The 22,119-nt window shown below is 32.3% G+C and overlaps 2 protein-coding genes across 3 annotated transcripts in view; both read left to right on the top strand.

Annotated features, from left to right (window-relative positions):
- Positions 1-1,609, top strand: part of LOC125076203 (transcription initiation factor TFIID subunit 4) — a 36,983-nt gene extending 35,374 nt beyond the window's left edge. For both annotated transcript variants that reach the window (XM_047688253.1, XM_047688251.1), the window contains one exon: positions 1,599-1,609. The gene's annotated coding sequence lies outside the window, so the exon portion shown is untranslated. The remainder of the gene's footprint in view (positions 1-1,598) is intronic.
- A 3,944-nt stretch (positions 1,610-5,553) lies between these two features.
- LOC125075957 (proton-coupled amino acid transporter-like protein CG1139) overlaps positions 5,554-22,119 on the top strand; it is a 40,822-nt gene continuing 24,256 nt past the window's right edge. The window contains exon 1 of the mRNA XM_047687841.1: positions 5,554-5,684. The gene's annotated coding sequence lies outside the window, so the exon portion shown is untranslated. The remainder of the gene's footprint in view (positions 5,685-22,119) is intronic.

Below are 22,119 nucleotides of genomic sequence, written 5' to 3'. Positions count from 1 at the left end.
TTTTCCGTAAAATCGAATGTATGATTACATACAGGTTTTCTAGGTCGTGTTGTAGGGGAACGTTTAGTCAAATGTATCGAATATCGCTTAAAGAGTAATGTTTGCAAACATCTCAATGCTCAGTAGTATCAGATCTCAGTAAGTGGAATTATCATTTTACCTCAATTGTTTTTTATATAACTGGATTACGCAAACACTATAATTATCGGATAGTATATTCTCATACCTACATACCTATATGTATTTATAATTATAATGTGAATACTGCATACGTCAAGTCATTTCACGTACAACACAACATTGTACATAACATAAATTGGAATTAATTTCATAAAAGTACTCACTAATTTCCGAATATAAGTTAGGAAGTAATAGGAAATTGTTAAGATGATATTATAATATGTGTACTGAGTACTTACGTTGGGCTGTAGAATACTTAATAAATCTATGGTACCTACAAAGACAGGTTGGCACAAAGACCTACCGCCCAGGAAATTATAATGCTTAATATTCAACTTATATCTGCATTATCAAAAAATAATCCCTTCTGCGAGGTACTTTTGGGTAATTTATTTAAAACAAAAAATATTATTGTAGTCTGCATCTACATATATGAAATTTTTAGACTAGATTATTATTTCTAAGAAATTTACGTCATTAACAATCTATTGTCGAACTATATTCCACGCCGCTTTAATGCAGGTCAGTAGCAGGTCAGTAGCAGGTCAGTAGCAGAACTACAAACACAAATAAAGCATATAAAACTTTTGTGCTGTTTGCCAGGGCTTGCACTCGTAATCTTCGATTAAAATTCACTTGTTGGTACAAACTGGGCCATTTCGGCTAGTCTTTTAAACGAATCCTCGATTAATGTGCTTCTTTATACAACCCGTTGGTGTTTATATGAGCAGGTTATCTGAAGCTCTGTAGCTAGGTGGGCAAGGGCCTCGATGCATGCTCTATAACTTATCCTACAAAATTATAGATAGGAAAAAAATAATCTTGTGAGCAGGTTTTTGAATTTTCAGGAGCTGGTGAGTTGGCTGACCCGCTCTTTTCGAAGCTAAGGTTAGAGGGCCCCGGGGCCCTGGTGCACTGCGCCACCTGGCCCTACGATAGCTACGGCAATGCTCTTGATATAAACCCAATACCGCGGGTTGCAATTTCTAACAGCTTTATAGTGTTCGTGTCCTGATGATGCAGTTGATCATGTGTTATGAAAACAGATAGAGATTTGTTTTTAAAACTCATGATCAACTTTAAAGGGAAATCGTTACTGAGTGCAAGTGTCGCAATTTATGCTACCACATTAAATCAGGCAAGCAGGTCAGTAGAATAGGCTTAATGGGGAAGGAGCGTTTTTACCAGAAGTGACATTCATAGGCTGTTGCAGGTTCAAAGCTACTATAGGGCAATAAGAGCCCACTAAGCAGTGGGGGTAACCAGAAGAAAAAATGAATTATGGGACAAGATTATATTTCGACACTAGGAATACACATTTTTTATAATTAATTTAAATTGTAAAGATATTCTCATTTCTCATCATAGAAATAATTAAAGCATTTAAGTAAAAACATATAACATGTTTATCATTTTAGATGCATTTTTGTATAAAATGTCATATATTTAGATAAGTTTTAGTATGCTAAGAAATTACTTATGATTATATCCCGGGTGGATGGTGTGAGCCTTGTTTCTTTTGAATGCGACGCCACACCGGCTTTTTATACGTCTAGTTACGCCACTGCTTAACTATTTACTTACTATAATACCATCAGTATCAGGACAAACTATCTCGCCGCTCGTTCTCAATGCCAATAAGCCTTATCGCACGTCCTACTTATATTACTCTTATGTGGTTGAGCCAAGGTGGACCAGTGGCTAGAACGCGTGCATCTTAAACGATGATTGCGGGTTCAAACACAATTTAATTAATGTTTAGAATTAAAAAGTCTTTAAAATTTTTTTATTGCAGTCAATGATCAACATTGTATATACGTGATATTTCTCGATCGTGTGCAGAACTTTAAAAAATACTGATCCAAATGTAATGTGTGTACGACCTTTTAGTAACGGTATATTCATGAAATTATGTAATTTATGTTTGTACAAATAAACCTACCGTTAATGCCGCGATTTATCTATATGAAAGATAAAAATATATCATTTTGGAATTTTCCGTAGAGAGTTTGGAGATCGATATCGTTTAGAAGATCAAACGAAGTACAGGTGTATTTTATACAGCAATTTTGTTCTATTATCCTTCTATACCTAGATCCTTCCAATTCGAAAACTTATATTTTTCTGAGATAGCTCGTTTGTTAAGAAAGTTTAAAGACTGTTTATATAAAGGCGGAGCAGTAAGAAAGGTAAAGGAAATATTATATATCTTTACAATTCACCTTTTACGCAGCGACAATTCTCCTTCGATTTACAATTTCTTGATTTTCTGAAACCCTATATGTGTGCGAGCTTTTCTCGTCTATTACCTTGGCGTAAAATGTTATTCAAATTTCAATGAGTACACTTATAGTACTTACAATAAATGACATGACCGTTTGGAAACTATAAGACAAATTGAGTAAAAATAAAAATAGGCAAAGTAGACACAAATAATTATACTATATATTTTTTTTAATCTATAACGAACTAAAACAAAGGGAACATAATATTAAGACATAATAATAACTACACAGATAAATATAAAAAAAAGAGAAAAATAATCTTAAGCAATTAGGTAATATAAAAGATAAAAAAATACTAAGATAACATTACAATATCTACAACGTTTTGCAAAATTATTTACATTTCAGACTAGAGATGTGTCTTATACGTATTGTTGTCAAATTATTTGTTTATTAATTGTATTTTGACGACGGACAACCAAAATGCGGTGCAAATTACATAATTCAAACCGAGACTAGCGCATTCCTATCTATTACTGACTTACTATAGGTATGTTTTAATATCGAACTTACCGACAACATAGTAACGTTAACGTGTACAGTTTATAAGAATAGCTAAGTCTAGATTACCCAAATTAAACGTTAAATAATAAGTCAATAAGATTAGCTTTTGACGTTGTTGTTTGAAAGTAAATGTTTCCTGGTATACTATTAAATTAAGTATTAAACATTTGTATCTTAATAAGAATTAGAACAATTAATTATAGTCATAGGTTTGAGCTGGAAGACGGGGGTCATTGTCTGTTCACCCTAAAGAAATTGCGATTCTCAAAGATGCGTTTATAATAATTAACTTTTTTTTTATAAATAATTTATTTGCTTACTCTCAAGTTTTAACAACTTTAAAATTATTCATATATAGAGCAATATACCATTTTAATAATTAAAATCAAATATAAGTAAATTAATTATACGCCGCAAAAAACAAAAATTTTCCAACATATGCAAATATAAATTTATTAAGTTCTCTTGAAGGTTCGTGTTGATTTTCTTCTATATATTCGCTGATCTATTAGCGTTATAATTTAAATTAATATTTTTATATGAGTCCTAAATAAAATATTTTAAAGGAAAAAGTACATGAAAAAATATAACGCAATACGAAAAGTAATGGCACCGTATTTGATGATTTGGGTCGACGCTCTCATTGCCCGCAACTGCTTTTTTGCGGATACCGCAAAGCGTCTTAGCGGTGACAGCGATACTACCCCAAGGTGTCATGGTCGTCTGCATCACTTCTCGAAAGCGTCCCGCCCTGGAAACTGTAGGTGGAGGGAGGTGCTTGTTATAGTCTACCGATTCCGGGTAAATATGTCGGCACTATGCGCTCTTTCTCTTCCAACCGTGAGCGTCACTGGCGCTAGGGGGGTTCTTTGTAGCCCCAGCACCTCTAGGTATTGAGGCGGGCCGACGGTCCGGGCGTCATGGTGGCATGAGCAAGCGATTCCGTGACGTCCCCCTGAGAAGAGACGGAGTTTGTACCTTTTTTAGAGGGTATGTCGGTGAACTCAGCAGCGACGAGTCCCAAACCCCACGCTACGGAAATGCGTTCTGTAAGGGGAAAAAAGGTACGAAAAGTAATGTTTAACAAAAAGTTAATTTTGAATAAACAGTAAACAAACGTCAATTTATTTCTTAGACTTAAATCCTAGAATAAAGTACTTCCTACGAAAATGATACTACTATCTTTTTCGAATTAGTAGACTAAAATTTGTGTATTATTACCTGCTAGCAAAATGTAGTTAAAATGGCTAATGTCCATACTATGTGTATTCATATAATTGTGTTTATATAAGCACATTATATTCAATTCATCGCCATTCCAATTAATGTGAGAACCTCAACATCATGCACTTGCTGCATAAATGACACCACGCAAGACACGGTAGGTTTGAACGAAACAAAATCGATAATATAATAAATATATAAAATAATGGGATAATTACAAAAAAATATATATTTGTTAAACTTTTCTTGGCTTGTGATCCACGTTTATTAAATACGTGGATGGTCCATGTGTATCAGAAACACCTAGTCACCAACGTCTAGATAGCTTTTAACATCACTTTTTCTCGTAAATAATACATTAAAAAAATTATATAGCGTTTCTTGAACTGTGTACTTTAAATATGATGGTTTAATTAGGGGTTCAGAGGGATGTTCGGCGGCAGGCATGCCGGTCATAATATTCTTCCAAGATTCAAAATGTTAGACTCGCAATTTTGACCCAAATATGTAGTGACATTACGGTAAAAGCGCGTAATTACTTCACAACCAGACAAAGGCCTCTCATATCAAGGATAAACTTATTATACCAGGCTACAGGTTGGATAAACTTCGCGAGTTTGCCCATCAAACTAATATTTTATTTTAAGCCTATGAGTACCTACAATATGAAATCTAAACACAATATAAGCATGTGAAAACTCAGTAGTGCTTGATCAGAATTAAATGAACAGCGTTTAAGGTCAACGTCTACTATAGACGTGGATGACCTTAATGTGTCATCACATTTTTGTTTTGATACACACTCATTGCATACTCATTTGTGAATTATTCCTATATATACTTACAATTTTTTATAAAAGGATTTTGATGAATGATAATAGAATCAAACCTAAAAAAAATTTTGCTATAAACATGCGTAAGTAATTGTTATTAGGTACTTAAAGATTTAAATTTCTACAAGAGAAAACTAAAATTCTATTGAATCCAATGCCAAGAATATCCATTAGTGTTACTGACGTATATATTTTTTTGGATTCTGTAGATAATTCTAAGATAAATGCGGATGTCTATCATTTTCGTCTAACTAAATGCACGCGCTATGTGATAATTAAATTCGTAATATATTTCATTAAATCTGAGTCGTAATCGTATAGATTCATATTTATGTAAATTTGTCGTCATTTAAAAGATTTATTAATGAATATGTATTAGTGTCAATGATATGACGAACACTTTAAAAACAATTAACAAAAATCTTCCTTTATGGTTTACGGCACTAGAGTTTGGTAAAGCCTAAACAAAATCGGTCTTCGAAGTGTCACCGATAAGATCATCTTGAGTTTTAGTTTTATAAAATCACTGCAATCGTAAATACATACATGCGATATTCGCACAGAATCAAGTGAACGTTTACAGATCTGCGTGATTCGTGAACCGCAGTCGGAACTCGGCGCGCTTGTAACGCGCTCGTGACTGTGTTTCATAATAAAGGTAAATGTTATCAATATTTATTTCGATGTAAGGCTCTGCGAAAGTTTTTTAATCTAAATAGAATTTAAAAAAAAGTTTTTATATATATCATGAAAAAAATATTTTATCAAATTAATATTAGAATATATTGTGCTAAATATTTTATATTATGTGAAATATTCTTTTTTAGGTGACTAGCAGTGTGTAAATTTTTTTCTGCGTTACTATTTAATTTAAGAAATATCTATCAGACATAATAAATCTCATCTTAATTTTTTTGTAAATAAAATATTGTTTAAGCATTTGAAAAAGCGAAGTGTGACAAGAATTTGTTTATTACGTGTTATAAAAATATGTTAATATTTTAAATGCGAATTAAATTTTGGCCACAGGTGTTTGACAAAGTAGGGGGTTAATATTCATGTCATAAAAGAAACAGCCTCTTATAGATTTTATGTTTCGACATCACAATGGTCGATAAAATTCTTTATTGAGACACGATTATAATTAAGTTACCCATACACCGTTATGAAAAAAAATATATGATATATATATATTATAAAACAAAAATTTCATGGATACGTCAGTTATTTTCTGTATGAAGTAATTATTATGTATAGGAGATGACATTGAATATAATAATCTACACTCAACATATTCGAGATGAAATAAACGATTATGAATTCCATAAAAACACAATGACATATTACAAAAAATATATAATGTTCGCTGAACGCATGTATTCATAGTAAAAGTTAAAAAACTAGGTATACTAACTTATAGTTTAAATAATCGATTCGATACAATAACTAGCACAATAGAAGTCAACAAAGCTGTTTGTATAAATTTCCTAAGTCCCAACTAATATTATAAATGCGAATGGTAGTTTGTTTATTTGTTTGTTGTTAACTCTTTCGCGAGTCAACTACTCCACCGATTATTATTAAACTCGCGACCCGCCCCGAATTCGAATGGGTGCAATGCTCATACGAAAGATACTACAAAATGTCTTACAACATTCACAGTTTTTCAGTCATTAGACAATACAAACCGCTATGTTCCTGCGTTTTAAATCTGTAATGTCTTCGAAAATATTCGTTGAAATTACATGCTGTAAAGGGCCATATTAATCTATATTAAATGCACAATGTATTTAAGTACTTAATTAGATGAGCATGAAGCAAAACAGCATTGCTTAAATTCGCTTCGAAAATAAGCCATTATTTCTCGTAAAAAGTAAAGGATAAAAGAATCAAAACCTTTTTAAGGTTTACAATGCTGTAGTACATTATTGTGATCCATCTCTTAGGGTTCAGCCGGCGTTGGCAATGTAAGCTCAAAAAATCTGTTTATTTACGACATTACTTTAGTAACCTCTAAAATGATCAATGTTTCTCTACTATATTGTGCATGTATTATACATAAAAACCTTTCTCTTGAATCAATCTATCTATTAAAAAAAACTGCATCAAAATCAATTATGTAATTTTAAAGACCTAAGCGTACACAGGGACAGACAGCGGTGGGCAACATTGTCTTATACTATGTATAATTATGCATAAACGTTGTCAGGCCATAGATATGACTATATAAGGTACCTAGCACCTGCCTTACTTTCAAGGGCTAATTAGTTGATTTAAGCCACTTAAAGGTTGGTAGACTTTATTTATTCAAATAATACCAAAATGTATTCAAATTCGGTAACGGCTCTAGCTCCCAGGCAGCATTCTCGTTCTGGTTCACTAGCTGCCGGTTGCCAAGTATTAAGGAAAAATAAAGTTACTATGAATGCGAAACACTACAGCCACTATTACTTAAGCGAGGACAAAAAAACACTTTTCTCTGTGTTACTATTTTTTTTATAATAGTAATTTGTCTCGTAGACACTAATACTTCGATTTAATTCCTTACATTTCACACATCACCCTCATCCTCCAGCCCTTATCCCAATTTGACTTGGGGCCGGCGCAGCATGTCTTCATCTTCCATAATTCTCTGACGGACGTCATCTCACAAGTATCACTCTTTCTAAACATATCGTCTTCAAATAATCCGTCCATTGTTTCTTTGGTCCCCTACATCCATCCACATCCATGCTAAAGACCTTCCTCACAATATGCTCCTTATTCCTCCGCATATAATGGCCATACCATGAAACGTATGATTAAATGAAGTTGGTATAAATGCCCTTAAACTTCGCATATATTTTTTACTAATTAAATACTTTTTGCACTTATATAACACACTCCCTTTCGAATTGATAAATTTTATCCTTCAACTACTACTTGTTCATTAAATACATTTACGTCATTCGTCAATATTTACGTATTAATAAAATATGTACGGTGTAATAAAATATTGAAAAATTAACGTTTATGATATAATTAAAATTACCCAACGTAAAATGTTACTGGCTAGTCAAAATATAAATAGATTTAAATAGAATACAGTCTATTTCGGTCAAACTATAGACCCGATAACTTAGTATCCTTTTCCTTGCTAAGGGCAGAGGAAGTGCCCTTTATGCATCAGTGAGGGGCTATCGGGCGAAATTAATGAAATTTCAACATCGAGTCGACGTAAACAGGTGACCTGTTAATAAATTAATATCAGCCGAAGTGTTTTTATAGCTATTGCGAAAAGTTAACTTTAAATTATTATTGAACACTGAGAATTCCATGTAAAAGCGAATCGTTTAATTTAGCTGTTCAAATATGAAATTCTCGCTAACGGCTGCAGCTTTTCATGCGGCTTCATTTGATTGAATATTGCAATTAGTTTTAAATAGTTAATATAATTCCATTTTGTAACTATAAAGAAATAGAGTTTAATTTATTTTCAAGGCTATTAATACATACAAAGAAATAGTTAGTTACTATCTTGCACTCATTGTAGAATGATTAAACAAAGTTGGTAAAAATGACTTTAACATGCTTCTTTGATTTAATTATTTTATTAATAAAAATATTTTAATAAAATATAAATAAATCACAGCTGGGCAGAGTCCTCGTCTCCTTTGGTGGAGATGTTTTCAAGTTTATTCCACCACGCTGCTCTAGCGGTATGTTTTTCCAATACATGTTGCAGAATTTCATCATACTAATTCTCCAAACTTATAAATAACGATTACATTGCGTTTTCTATTCCGACCCAACTTTCCGTACCTGAGCTGGATCGTTGTGTTAGTAGAATAAAAAAAATCGAGCAAGTGCGATTCGGACTCGCGCACTGAGAGTTCCGTACCACAGACAAATAGACACTGATGTAACACCGAAATGACGGTTTACGATTTTTTTCCTATACTTGTCCGTACTTGCAACAAATCATTCTAATACCACCTTCGTGATTCTCCATAATCTTCTTGCCAAATTTCGTTATCCTCGGTCACCGGGAAGTATCCTATAAATTTTGATTCAATATTTAGTATTAATTTCAACTTGTTAGTCGATCCTGAGAAAAAGAGTCTTGACAGCCTGTCAGATAGACAGATAGACGGACGACAAAGTGATCTTATAAGAGTAAAAACGGCTTTAGCAATGTTTAGCCATTGTTTTAATTTCGAATTTGTTAGTAAAATTGTCCTACTGATTTCCTCGTCATGGTTTCCTTCGCCACCGAGCAAGAGTTTTATTAGAAGCACAAATATTTATATTTTTTTAATTTTCATATGTATATTAAACTAAATCAAATACATTTCAAGATAGAGGTGCAGATTGAGGTACTTTTTTTAGTTGATCAGTTCTAAGGTTCGTTATATTTATTTCATACAATTATTTCATAGAAACCGTAATATTATGCTTGAATAGTTTAAGTGCCATTGATTAAACAAATAAATATATCGATTGTATTGACTGCTCAAGGACGAATCGTGAGGTAACGGAATTATTTACGTTTGCTGGAGTTGTTACAGTTTTTTTTCTATTAGTTTAGAATGCAATTTACTTATAACCGTCAAGTACCGAAGTAGTATTCCACACCTTGAAAATGAAACGATAGCCTCCTGCGTATTTATTTTTTGATATTGTATAATCATTAATTTACGAAGGAAAAGATCCGCAGAGTTTCTTTCGTCGGTTTTTCGTAGATATTAGTTATTGATAAGAATATTATATAGGTATGTGAGTAGCTGGACATTACTGTATAATTATTTTATTGTAATTTTTAAATCAATTTGAGTTAACGGAATTGTTATCATTTAGAGTTAATAAAATAATATCAGATAGAATCCGTTAAGTTAGCTGAGATGACTATTAAGCTAGTGGTTAGAATTAATCATAAAATGATTCATTGTAAGATAAGACTGCAGGTTTAAGCCTGGTTTAAGCCTTAATATTTTTATTATTAAATTCGTGCTCTGCGGAAACCTACGAGTGCCCGATGATATTGTATTTGTATCCAACGTTCAGTATTGGAGCTACATGTTGGAATGACTACAGAATCACGGACGTTAAATGTTTAAATATCGTATTACCTATATATTATAAATTCTATTGGTTTACGCGCCGCAACCAATCGAAATGTTTCTTTCCAACATTTTCAGTGATCAACATCATATTTCAGCCAATCTCTACAAAGCTTTTATATGTATGATATTTGACAACTTTTCGAATTTATCGCGTTTGGACCGACAGACAGACGCGTTGGGGTTTTTTAATAATATATAGTGATTACTAGTGTCGCTTTAATATATTAATTTAGCTGCCAAAGTTATGACGCTTACCTATCGAATGCTGTTTTTAATTTATTTTTTCATAATTATTAGTATATAATAAAAATATGTTCACGACAATTTTCGGTGTTCATATCGATAGAAAGATAAGATTTTTATTTACTATAATATATTTGTTTTGATTAATTCGAGTTGAGTTTCATTCAATCTTGCATCGAATTATCGCTGCTTAAGGCCACTAGCGCTCGATATACATTCGTATGCGGTACTTGAGCCTCTGGAGGTAAACCACTTTACCTTTACTTTACTAACAAATATTGCACAATGAGAATTTACTGGCGTGCATCCTATATACACAATAAGCTGTATAATATAATTACAATAATTATTACACGGGTAATTTGTTCATTTTTTTGGAGTATATAATATAAATAATGATATCATATAAATAATGATTCTAATAAGATTGTGTAAGATAATAGCTTTATAAGTTTCACCGAATATCCCGCTGCTTTGAAGTATTCATTTGTGTTTGAAAGAAAACAATGAATACCTTTCACTAGTATAATGTTTGGCATGATCCTATCGTCAATAGACAGCAAATATGTTTTAACTTTAGGCAATTGTCTTATCTATGTGTTGTTGAAATACATTTTCCGCAAAAGATTAAATCCAGGACAATGACAGATAAAGAGATAAATTAAAACTCTTGTGTCCGAACTCCTAATGAAAAACAAACTTAACATATTTGGAAGGAGGAACGAAATATTAACAATACCATAAAGCAGGGCTGTCCAGAATAGATGTGTATCCGCTTCAATAAAAACAACATTGACTTCTAAGCCGCGAAAACATAAATATATTTATTATACATTAAATATGTTATTTTTAAATTAAAATTAAATATATAATAAAATGTTTCTGAATTCTGCAAAACGCAGATCAAATTTTTAATTAATTCGTCAGGTTAAATCGGGTGGTCATCAATCCGTGTTTGCAGAAAAACAAAATCACGTCGCGAACTTCACCAACATAAGTGCTTTGGACAGCCCTTCCTTCTTATTTTCGTAATTCGTACTTATACGTTATAAGGAATTTTTGTTAATAGCCGTTTTGTATCAATGACTCCCGAAATTACACGGATAATATTAAGGTTTAATACTATGATAATTTTTTAAATTATTTTTGATAAATAAAAAACATATATTTAAATGTATTTTTTTTATAATAAAGTTTTGTTTTATTGCTTTGTTTATATATTAGTGTTAAAATTGTTGACAGTTATGCACTTTGTAGATGCAAGGCAGTGTGGATATGTCAATGATTCCTCGCTAAGTACCTAATACTTGTGAAGTGTCCGTGCAAAGTAAACCCCAAAGATGAACAATAAATTAATTAATTATATAGATACATTGTGAACGCATTAAGTTCTTACTATTTTCATATATAACTGAAATGTTAAATTTTCAACCTATTAGCAAAAATATACGGAACTCATGTTGATTAACGCTTGTTTTTAAGTATTCAAAAGTACTATTTTCTTGCCAATTAAGCATTAATCTTCTGTTAGAAGTGGGATTACCATTGATTCTCGTTTGATTTCCGATTGAGATTTCCATGTATTGGATGACACGATACTAACATATATTGTTCACCTTTGTACCGAAGAAATTTAATATCTACTCATGTATATGCTATGACACTTATTAACTTTCAAATAGTCATTACGCTATTAATATACTTATATATTATATAAGTATATTAATAGCGTAAGCCGATTTTTGTCCCAGTGAATGAATTCCTATTGTATAACATGCCAAAACTTTTATAGACTTATTTGTATTGTGAGTTCCTTCGTATCGTGCGTCTGCGTTATTAAAATTAAATATGATGTATATAAAGAGGAACGGTAGAGATGTTGTTGACATTTGCATGTGTGTGGCCTTTGACTGACTGACCGTGCTAGTCCAGGTACGGGCTCGTCGTTTACGCGGAAACTTTGTATCCCACATCATTGTTTCTTGGTCCCAGGTCCTTATCTCGACACTCACGTGACTGTTGTTGCCATAATATCACTCACGTACCTACTAGAAATATATAAAGTGATGTAAAAGTTGAATCGGGATCGCAGTCGAATTGCTTACAAAATTTAAATATGCAGAGGCATTACACGCATGGCGTATTAACTAGTAATAGCTTATATTTGACTTTATGGATTAAATTTGTTATTTTAGCTAAGAATTCTTGGAATATCAGTAATATCAACTCCATTTCCATATCGATGCTAACTAACTAAATCCCTGTAGTATTTATATGTATACATGTAATACATATGTAGATACATACATATACATATATGTAAACAGAACTGGGATTTACTTTGATTCAGGGTTGTGTCTATGTTTCTTTAACATTGTATTTTATATAAAATCCTTACTTCTCTGAGACACGGAATAATAACGGAATTGTAAATGAAAATAATTATAGTAGATATTTCATTACACTGTAAATATGCAAATCTAACCGAGGATACAGCGGCTTAGCGTGCACTAAGATTAAGGATAACTAGTTACTTGTTCGTTTGTTTTTAAGTTTTTATATAGTACCTATAAATTCACTCTTAGTTTATTTATTATTGGATAAAGCATATTAAAAGTGTTAAGTGATTACCGTCGTTACGTTCTCTCGAACGCCATTCAAACTCATTGTAACTCATAGTACTCAGTCATAGCTAAATCAGGCAGAAAGCTAGCTAGGTCAGCGTGTGACACGATTGAAGATATACCGGGTGAAATAACAAAACTTTATTTAATTTCTTAAGAGGAAATGTTATCTGTTATAAATTTTATAGAGATAGACTCACCAAGGCGTATTACTTCAATTTAAATTAATTATTTATTAATTAATGAATAATGTAATTTGTATTGTTTTTTTTGCTCTGAGTTTTCTCACGAACACTATAAATGCACGCGGATGATAATTTAACGCGGACGAGTTCGTGAGTAAAGAGATCTATACTCTATTCCAACCATAACAGGAAAAAAGGCAAATAAACAACATTTGACTGCAAATTGACGCGATATCATTGGTCGAGAGCTCGATTAATCTATGTATTCCCTATGGATTTGGGAAAAAAAATGGCGTTTTGAACGTCGACGAATAGCCTATGTACGCCTGCACGTGAATCAAGTGATATCCTGGACCTCAGCAACTATAAGTAACATTTAATTAAAGAAGTAATTTTTAATTAGAGCTTTTCTAAATAGACAAACAGTATAATATTTTTGTCCGAAATTCCAAGACCTTACCTACTACCTTCGATATAGGATTTAATAGGTACTATAACTACCCTACACAAGATGTGATCAACAAAAACGTGATCTACATTACAAAAGCACGACTTTAGTACATATGTTTATTATGTTTATTGTATTTATATGAAGGTTTTGTTTGTACGTATATTTTTTACTTGACAAATTGTATCTACTGTACATTACAAAACTAATATATTGTTATGTTGACAGAATTCACTAATTTCAGGACCTCACAGTCCTCCGATTTGTTCCAATTTGCGTTAGATAACCCATTTATTGTCAAAGGTTTTAAAACGACGCTACGATCTACAGCGGCGTAGCGTAGCTGTAACGCTTACCGCGGGTGAAATCGGGTGAAATCGATTCCATCAACCATTGTCAACACAAAATCGATTCAATTAATTTGAACTTATTAAAAAAAAGTTTAGTTTGCTCATATGACATGTTTAATCGATTACTAATGTCATCTCTTAAAGGAAGATTTAAAAAAATATTCTTACATATAATAGGTAATAGGTACCAATAAAGTACACATTTTCTTCAAAGAAATGACAAAGAACAATTAATTGAAAAAATATATGGTTCTAATTGACAGTTACATTTGCTGTCATCCTTTTTCAATGGTTACTTTATGTACGTCATCTGATGACAGTGACTGTTGATTATTATCTGTATATTTTATACAAAACCTATTTATAAAAATCATATTAATGTCATCGTTTATTATATCCATTGATAATGTTTTTTGTAAATTTTAAGATTTTTTTATATTGAAGATTTACTTATTTCGTGTTTCGTTAAAATAAGTTAGATTTTTTCTGAGTAACAAAATAATAATAAGGCTGCTATTAGCTACAAAGTATTTTAAAAAAATAATAATAAAATTTTTAAACTGAAACAAATACGTAAATTATTTTTTCATTAAAATATTATGTTAATTAATTAGCATAAGAATTAAATTCGTTACACTTCACAGTTTGACACAAAATTTAACAAGTGTTCAAAATCGTGTCTGGCTTCTAGCCATTCAGCTAAAGAGTCAAGTCACTGGTTGAATTCATTACCCTCTAAAAATCTTGGGACACTTTTAGATAATGAATGTTTCCGCATATCAATTGGTCTCCGACTGGGAACACCACTGTGCTTTGAGCACAGATGCCCGTGTGGAAAGGAGGTGGACTCTTTCGAATTACGTGGTCTCTCTTGTCCAACGAGTTCAGGTAGGCTCTTTCGCTACGGTTCTCTTAATAACACAATAAAAGGGCTCTTGCCACCATCGACGTTCCTGCTCTTACTGAGCCTTGTGGAATAAGTCGTGTTGATGGTAAGAGTACCTGATGGACTGACATTGGTTCCCTGGGAACGAGGACGAGCCCTTGTGTGGGACGCTACATACGTTGACACTTTGGCCCCGTTTCAAATCCGAAAAACAATGTTAAAGGCCGCTGCGGAAAAAGCTGAAGCAAAAAAACGATCTAAATATTCGTGTCTTATGACAAATTACTTTTTGTCCCATTTGCTGTTAAAACACTTAGCCCTTGGAGTGGTGGTGCAAAAAGCTTTATTAAAAGTATAACACCTCGCCCTATTGCCTCCATTGGTAACAAGAGGGCTGGTTCGTTTTTAGCCCAGAGGATCGGAATTGCGATTCAACGGGAAAACGCTGCTAGCATTCTTGCCACCATTCCACGCGGTCAGGATTTGTACAGTGACTATTTTTATTCATATTTGTAAATATTTAAGGACTTAATGTTAAAACTTAAACAATATGGTATATCAGCAATGTCCCCTGACTTTCCACATATTTTTTTTACCTGGAATAAATATGAGTTGTTACAAATTTTAATATACAATAGAATTTGGACTTTACTTGCTAACTTTGTTGATTTATAGCTTACATAGATAATGATAATAGTAGGTAAATACAAATTTTACGTATATATATATATATGTCGGAGGAGCAGGATGCCGAACACTAGGTTTCGGGGATTGATCCGACATTTGGAAGAATCATAATAATATCAATAGATTACAATAATTCATCTCGATTAAGAGCAACTGGGTTTGCAAGCAACCATCGCATTCGAGTCGCTTGTCAAAACATAACGACTCGCGTTGCCATGACACTTACAACTCCATTCGGGGTGACCCGCTCTTAAAAGTAAATCAGCCATCAAACATTATTGCCAACTATGCATTAATTATCCAAATCAACAATCAAAGTAATCTCGCCCCGTTATATACATTTGATTCCATGAATCAATCTCAAATGTACAGTATTGCAAAATACTTAAAAGTAATGAACCGTCACAGCTGACGATACGATCAAAAGTTGCGAAAAAAAAAACAAAAAGTAGCCATAGAGAATTCTATTGCTCTTGGCTTAAGAATTAATAGAATTGTATTGAACCAACAATGCCGCTCGTTCCAATAAACAAATACACACAATGTTATTCTATGAAGTACTATTATCGAGTACGAACAATGATCAATAACATTCAAAATCGGCATGTTCGGTGTGTGGAACAGGACAAGATTAAGAGGAAACATTATGAGCCTAATGACCTTGCGGGTAAAAATATGTAAACTGTAAAAGGATGGCGGATTAACATCCGGACGTGTCCATGAATATTGAACTAGAATCGGGCATACGATACGCATCTTATGTGTTAGTGAAGGAAAATGTTATAAGGAAAGCCTGTGTGAAAGATGTTGATGCTTCGAACTTATACCGGAACTGTGTGGGTTATATTCAAAGATAATATATTCAGAATGTTTTAAGTCTTTTATCTGCCGATATTCTTATAACTACTATAATACATATACACAAAAAAAACTACATAAATGTCATTAAAAAGTATTACTAACAAAATAATTAAATGGAATATACACTTATTTCAGTTTCTGTTGTTTATACATTACTGCTACATAGACAATATCTTACATACTTATTACGAATTAGCAATCAATATAAAAAATTACACACGAAATAAGAGTATATTTCATTTAACCGTTTTTGTCTGTATGTATTTTTTATGAATTAGGTTGTTTTTTTGTTCATTACCTTGTTTTTTTGGTAAGATCGTGTGTAATTTTTATATAGATTGTTAATTCGTAATAAGTATCTAATGTAATATCTATGTAGCAGTAATGTACAAGCAACTCAACACTCTGTGGTACTAGACATGAAAAGTAAAATGTCCGAAACAGCTATGACACGCGCACTATGTTCCCACTGGTGTTCGAAATATAAAAGTTTGGATACCATTTTAATTCTCGGGAAAATCTTTTAACAAATACGTCTAGTAGCACTGATAGAAAATGAAATAGAAACATAAAAATATTTGTTCTCGATATACTTTGTTATCGTGTTGAAAAGAATATCCCATCAAAAACATAAATGTAAAAATGAGAGCCAAGTTAAATATTATGATATATACCTTGGTTGTTGACTTCAACGACAAAAGAAGTGAGATCTAAATTTTTGCCAAGTTAAATAGCCCTTCTGAAATTTATTTATAACTACATAAAATAGCATTTCTTCTTATAACTTGGGATAATATATTGTTGCCTAAGGTCTGACTTGGCTAGTTCTCATATAAGAATTATATTATAGCCTTCGTAAGTTCTAAGCCTTTACAAATGAATTATAAACACAAATTAAGCACGCAAATATTCAATGGTACTTGTCTAGATATGAACTCGCAATATCTGGTTAAGATTCATGTTTTCTAGTGACTGGACCATCGCAGCTCTTAATGTACGTATATACTAACTAAGCAATACTGAGCTGTCCTCCATTCTTCTTAGATGTTCTGAGTTATAATTTGTTATTTTAAACACAAACTACAAGTTGTGTTTATAAACATATGAGAACTAGCCAAGTCAGACCTTAGGCAACAATATATTATCCCAAGTTATAAGAAGAAATGCTATTTTATGTAGTTATAAATAAATTTCAGAAGGGCTATTTAACTTGGCAAAAATTTAGATCTCACTTCTTTTGTCGTTGAAGTCAACAACCAAGGTATATATCATAATATTTAACTTGGCTCTCATTTTTACATTTATGTTTTTGATGGGATATCACTACTTTTTGTATATAAATTATTAATAGGTACTTATTAATAACAAAATTAATACCAAATGGTTTTTGTTAAGCTATTCTATTTTCCTACGTTTACGGGGTATAATTGTCTTTTTTTTGATACGTTCTTATTTTTCTTGTAGGTACCTCTGAAATGTTCGAGTGAATTGTCCATTCAGTGTCCGGATTTTTTTTTACGCGTTTTCTGTTTATACTTAATTTGGCCAAGTAGGGGTGGTATAACGTGCGCAGACGGTTGTACTCTACAATAGAGCTCTCTTGTATCTTGATTTGAATTGGACCTAAATTGATAAGATGTACTCCATCTAAGGTTTTAACTCTAGAGAGGCCAACGTAAGCCTGCTCTTTACTTAATATAGAGGAGCCTATGTCGAAAAGAGCACCGTCAAGGCGAAGGCCTTGTAATTTGTGTATAATAGTAGAATATGCTAAGCAAATAGAGAATTATTTTCTTTGAACATATATGTACATTACTTAATATCTGTAACTTGGTTTTGACTTCTAGTTCGCAAATTAAATTATGTTTAAATTGAATTGTTATTTTACGTGCGCTATTGCTGTTATCGACGTCCCCAATGTACCTTCTCTATTTTTCCATTGGACCCATTCATCAGTCCTTTGCTGACATCAGCATGCTTGCTCGATACTGTTCTTCCAAGCAATAAGGATCCCCGTTTGTAGCGCTAGAGTACAAACTTAAATCATTCCAGTTACGATATACATACTCTACTACAATCTCACGAAACCTATTTTATTGTTGTATACTAGTATACTCAAACAAAAAATATGCAGTCGAATAGACTAGGCAGTTTCCATCGGAAGGTATTGAAATAATTCTTATGAGCGCGGTTGCCACTCGCTCAGACAGGTCCGCGGTAAGGTTTAATCGCAACGCTCCTAACCCGCTGCTCCGGCGTCGCGTCGCGCGCCGTGTACCGAAATGCCTATTATTATTATTTTTTTAAGTATAATTATTTGGCACCATTGATGTGCGCTAAATGCTAGTTAATAACGTAATAAATACGAAAATCGGCTATACTCATAAGTACTAAAACGGAAATATTTGGATTTAAAAACTTAAGGGTGGTATTCAACTTGTTATATATTCACGTGAAGACCTTAAAATCCACATGAAGACCGGCTGTCATAAGTTTTGATTGCTGGTTCTTACATAATTTTTTTATTATTACAGTTATTACAGGAACTAAGTATATAAGTGTTCCTATAGACCCAATAAAATGAAAAATTATAATAAAATGATAAAAAATTACCAGTTTCAGATTTTTTCCTTTATATTGGCCTAATTATCTACCTGCATGCCAAATTTGAACTTTCTAGGTCACCTGGAAGTAGGATATAGTTTTGATCTATAGGTCAGTCAGTGATAAAAATGACGATTTTTAGACGTTAATATCTAAATAACCATTTGAGATGCGTTTATGAAATTTGGAAAACATATGTATCTCGCGAGTCTCAATATATGAGCCAAATTTGACACATCTATGTCAAATAGTTTTTGAGTTATGAGGAGGTCAAAAGTGGCTCCAAATGGTTCGTGTAATATTACACACGGTGCTACTAGCCAGTTCTGTTACTAGAACTTGGCTGACACGCTACCGCGTGTCTAGATCTACAGTGACTTGTTGGAAAAATAATTGACAGTGTTTATTATAAAGATAGGTTCAGACTTCAGACGTGTCGAATTGATTTCAACAAAAATTGAACCAAGCTATAGTTGATCGATGACAAATTGACTCTGGTGAAACCGACACATAGTCCGTCTACTTTCTTGAGCACGAGGCGGTTGCATTAGCTACAAAGGAAACGATTTCGCCAATTGAATCCTAGTGGCAATAAGTTAGCTCGGCCTTGGCACCAACCTTGCTTTAAATAAATAATAGGAGTGTTGATTCCGTCTTAAGAACATGTTACGTGTTGAGTCCATCACTTCAGTATAATGGAAAATGTTTGTTCGATTCAGCATACTATTAAAACATGGGATATAATTAGAGCATTTATTTTGACGTATAATATTGCTTAAATATAATATGTAACCTAATCTAATATCCTACCCTTAAACAAAGATACAAACAAATACGTTACATGCACGTTATGTTAGAAATGGAATTTTAAATCAAACATTTCATAAACAATATACGAACAAGAATTTAATGTTAATATGAATATTGCCGTCATTGAAAATGTATTTGGTAAACTCATTTTGTGACGCACTGGGTGTTCATTCCACTGTCATTTTATAATTTTTCGCTGATAATATTTCACAGCATAACTTTTATTATTCTTACCAGTCACCCTCCCGCACGGCGCGGCGCGGCGGCGTTGTCACTAGAGCCAAGTTTCGTTGTGTTACACACACATTTTGAAAACAAATAACAAATCCAGTATTGGTAATTTGGTAAAAAACGACATCGCACAAAACAATGTTTAGTATTGTGATGTTCCCGTGTGAATGGCAAATAGCCCGTGTCATTGCAGATTATAATAAAGCACATCTCACGGTTAGTCGGCCTGCGCGGACATATTATTAAGGAATAGCAAATATTTGTATATATTTTTTAAAAACATCGAAGAAGCGACCACGGTTTTAGTTCGTTTCTATAAATAAGTAACTAACTAACGTACTTAACTAGTAAACAATTTATAATACTTCCGTTCGTGCAACAAGCGACATTATATATATATATGTATGTATACTTATAATATGGTCATTACCTGTTTTTTAAGGACTGTGCGCCTATTATTGTTACGGGCACTTAACTTTAACTATCGACAATGTTTATTGCACTGTTTAAATACAAACTTACACAAACATATTATTTACAAACTTAAACAAAAATTTTAAGGAAACATTATTTTAACAGTAAGAAAATAATGTTTATTTATATTTTTTTGCGAATGAACGGGGAAATGCTGCTAGCATTCTTGCCACTATTCCACGCGGTCAAGACTTATAAAGTAACTATTTTTAATTAATACTTGTATATATTTAAGGAAATAATGTTAATAATTCTTATGTAAATAAATATATGTATACACACATGTTACTTTAGTAGTTTAAATTAAAATCGAGTGAAACTGCAAGGCGCAGCTATTTATTCAATAAACTTAAAGACTTAAACCTTCACCGAAACGCACTGTGTCTTCTGGTATAAGTTAGATTTGTATTCAGTTAGACATTAAAAAAATAAGTATACTGATTTATTAGTAGACAAAGATTACCTTAAGACCTTTATGTAATTGATTCATGTAATAAATAGATTAATATTGAAATGTATTTAATAACAGTATACTACAAAAAATATATATTTGCATATCAAATCAAATCAAATCAAAAGTAATAAGTAGTAAGTTTTTATTCGTATGTAAGTGTTAATAAAATAAATTTGAGGTAAACTGACTTCAAAATTACTTGATTATATATTTTAAATTTAAACGTATAAACTTTTTGTCAATTTTTTCAAATCGGCTATTATAGCTTAGGTCAAATGCACAGTCTCCAAAAAATATTCCTATTAAATTAACGCCAATAGAACTGGCACATAAATAAAACTTGTAAGGGAATATTAGATATACCAATTACTACTATTTACTGCATTAGAGACTCCGAGAGGATTTGAGGATTTTTAGTTATGATAAAACAGTATAAAGTAGTTCTTTTCACCGGGTATTTAAATACGAAATTGTGATTTTCATTTTCATGATAGCTCTTTTTTTTTTTAAATATAAATTGGAGACAAAAATGCTACTGCGTCATCAGATTGAATTTGGACCGAGCACGTGGTGAGAAATTAAAACCATTCACGACACATTTAATGAACTAAATATTGTCTACATCTATGGTGTCTAATATTTAATAGATGATCCTGTACCTGTTATTACTTGCTCACTAACACATAGCACTAAACACTTACAGTCATACAAAGTATTTTAGGTCTGAGAGTCATAGTAGAATAGGTGATACCCATACCTACACTTATACTTCTACTAAACTCTTCCAAAATGATATATTTCATCCAATAGAAAGATTGAGAATATGATCAAAAATTATAAAATTAAGTGTAATCAGTTTTAGATGTAAACAATCGAAATGTTAAATGTACAACGTGCTATATTTTACTTGTAATAGTAATAATAGTAGCCTTTTATTCCTAAACATGGGGTCCTGTCCCTTGCTTCTCTCATCCAGAATGATCCCGCTGTCCTTTCTATCTCCTGACTTGACGACCCCTACTTCTTTTGCCATCTCTTGGTTGCCAGAGGGTGACTTGCCTAATCCATTTTACTTGTATGTTTGAACAAATCACGACGAACATAGCTACTTTATACACCGTACTGTGTATTCGT

The sequence above is a fragment of the Vanessa atalanta genome, chromosome Z (assembly GCF_905147765.1).
Source record: "Vanessa atalanta chromosome Z, ilVanAtal1.2, whole genome shotgun sequence".
In the NCBI taxonomy this organism is placed as follows: domain Eukaryota; kingdom Metazoa; phylum Arthropoda; class Insecta; order Lepidoptera; family Nymphalidae; genus Vanessa; species Vanessa atalanta.
The sequence above is the reverse complement of the archived record's forward strand: the minus strand, read 5'-3'. Positions and strand labels throughout refer to the sequence as shown.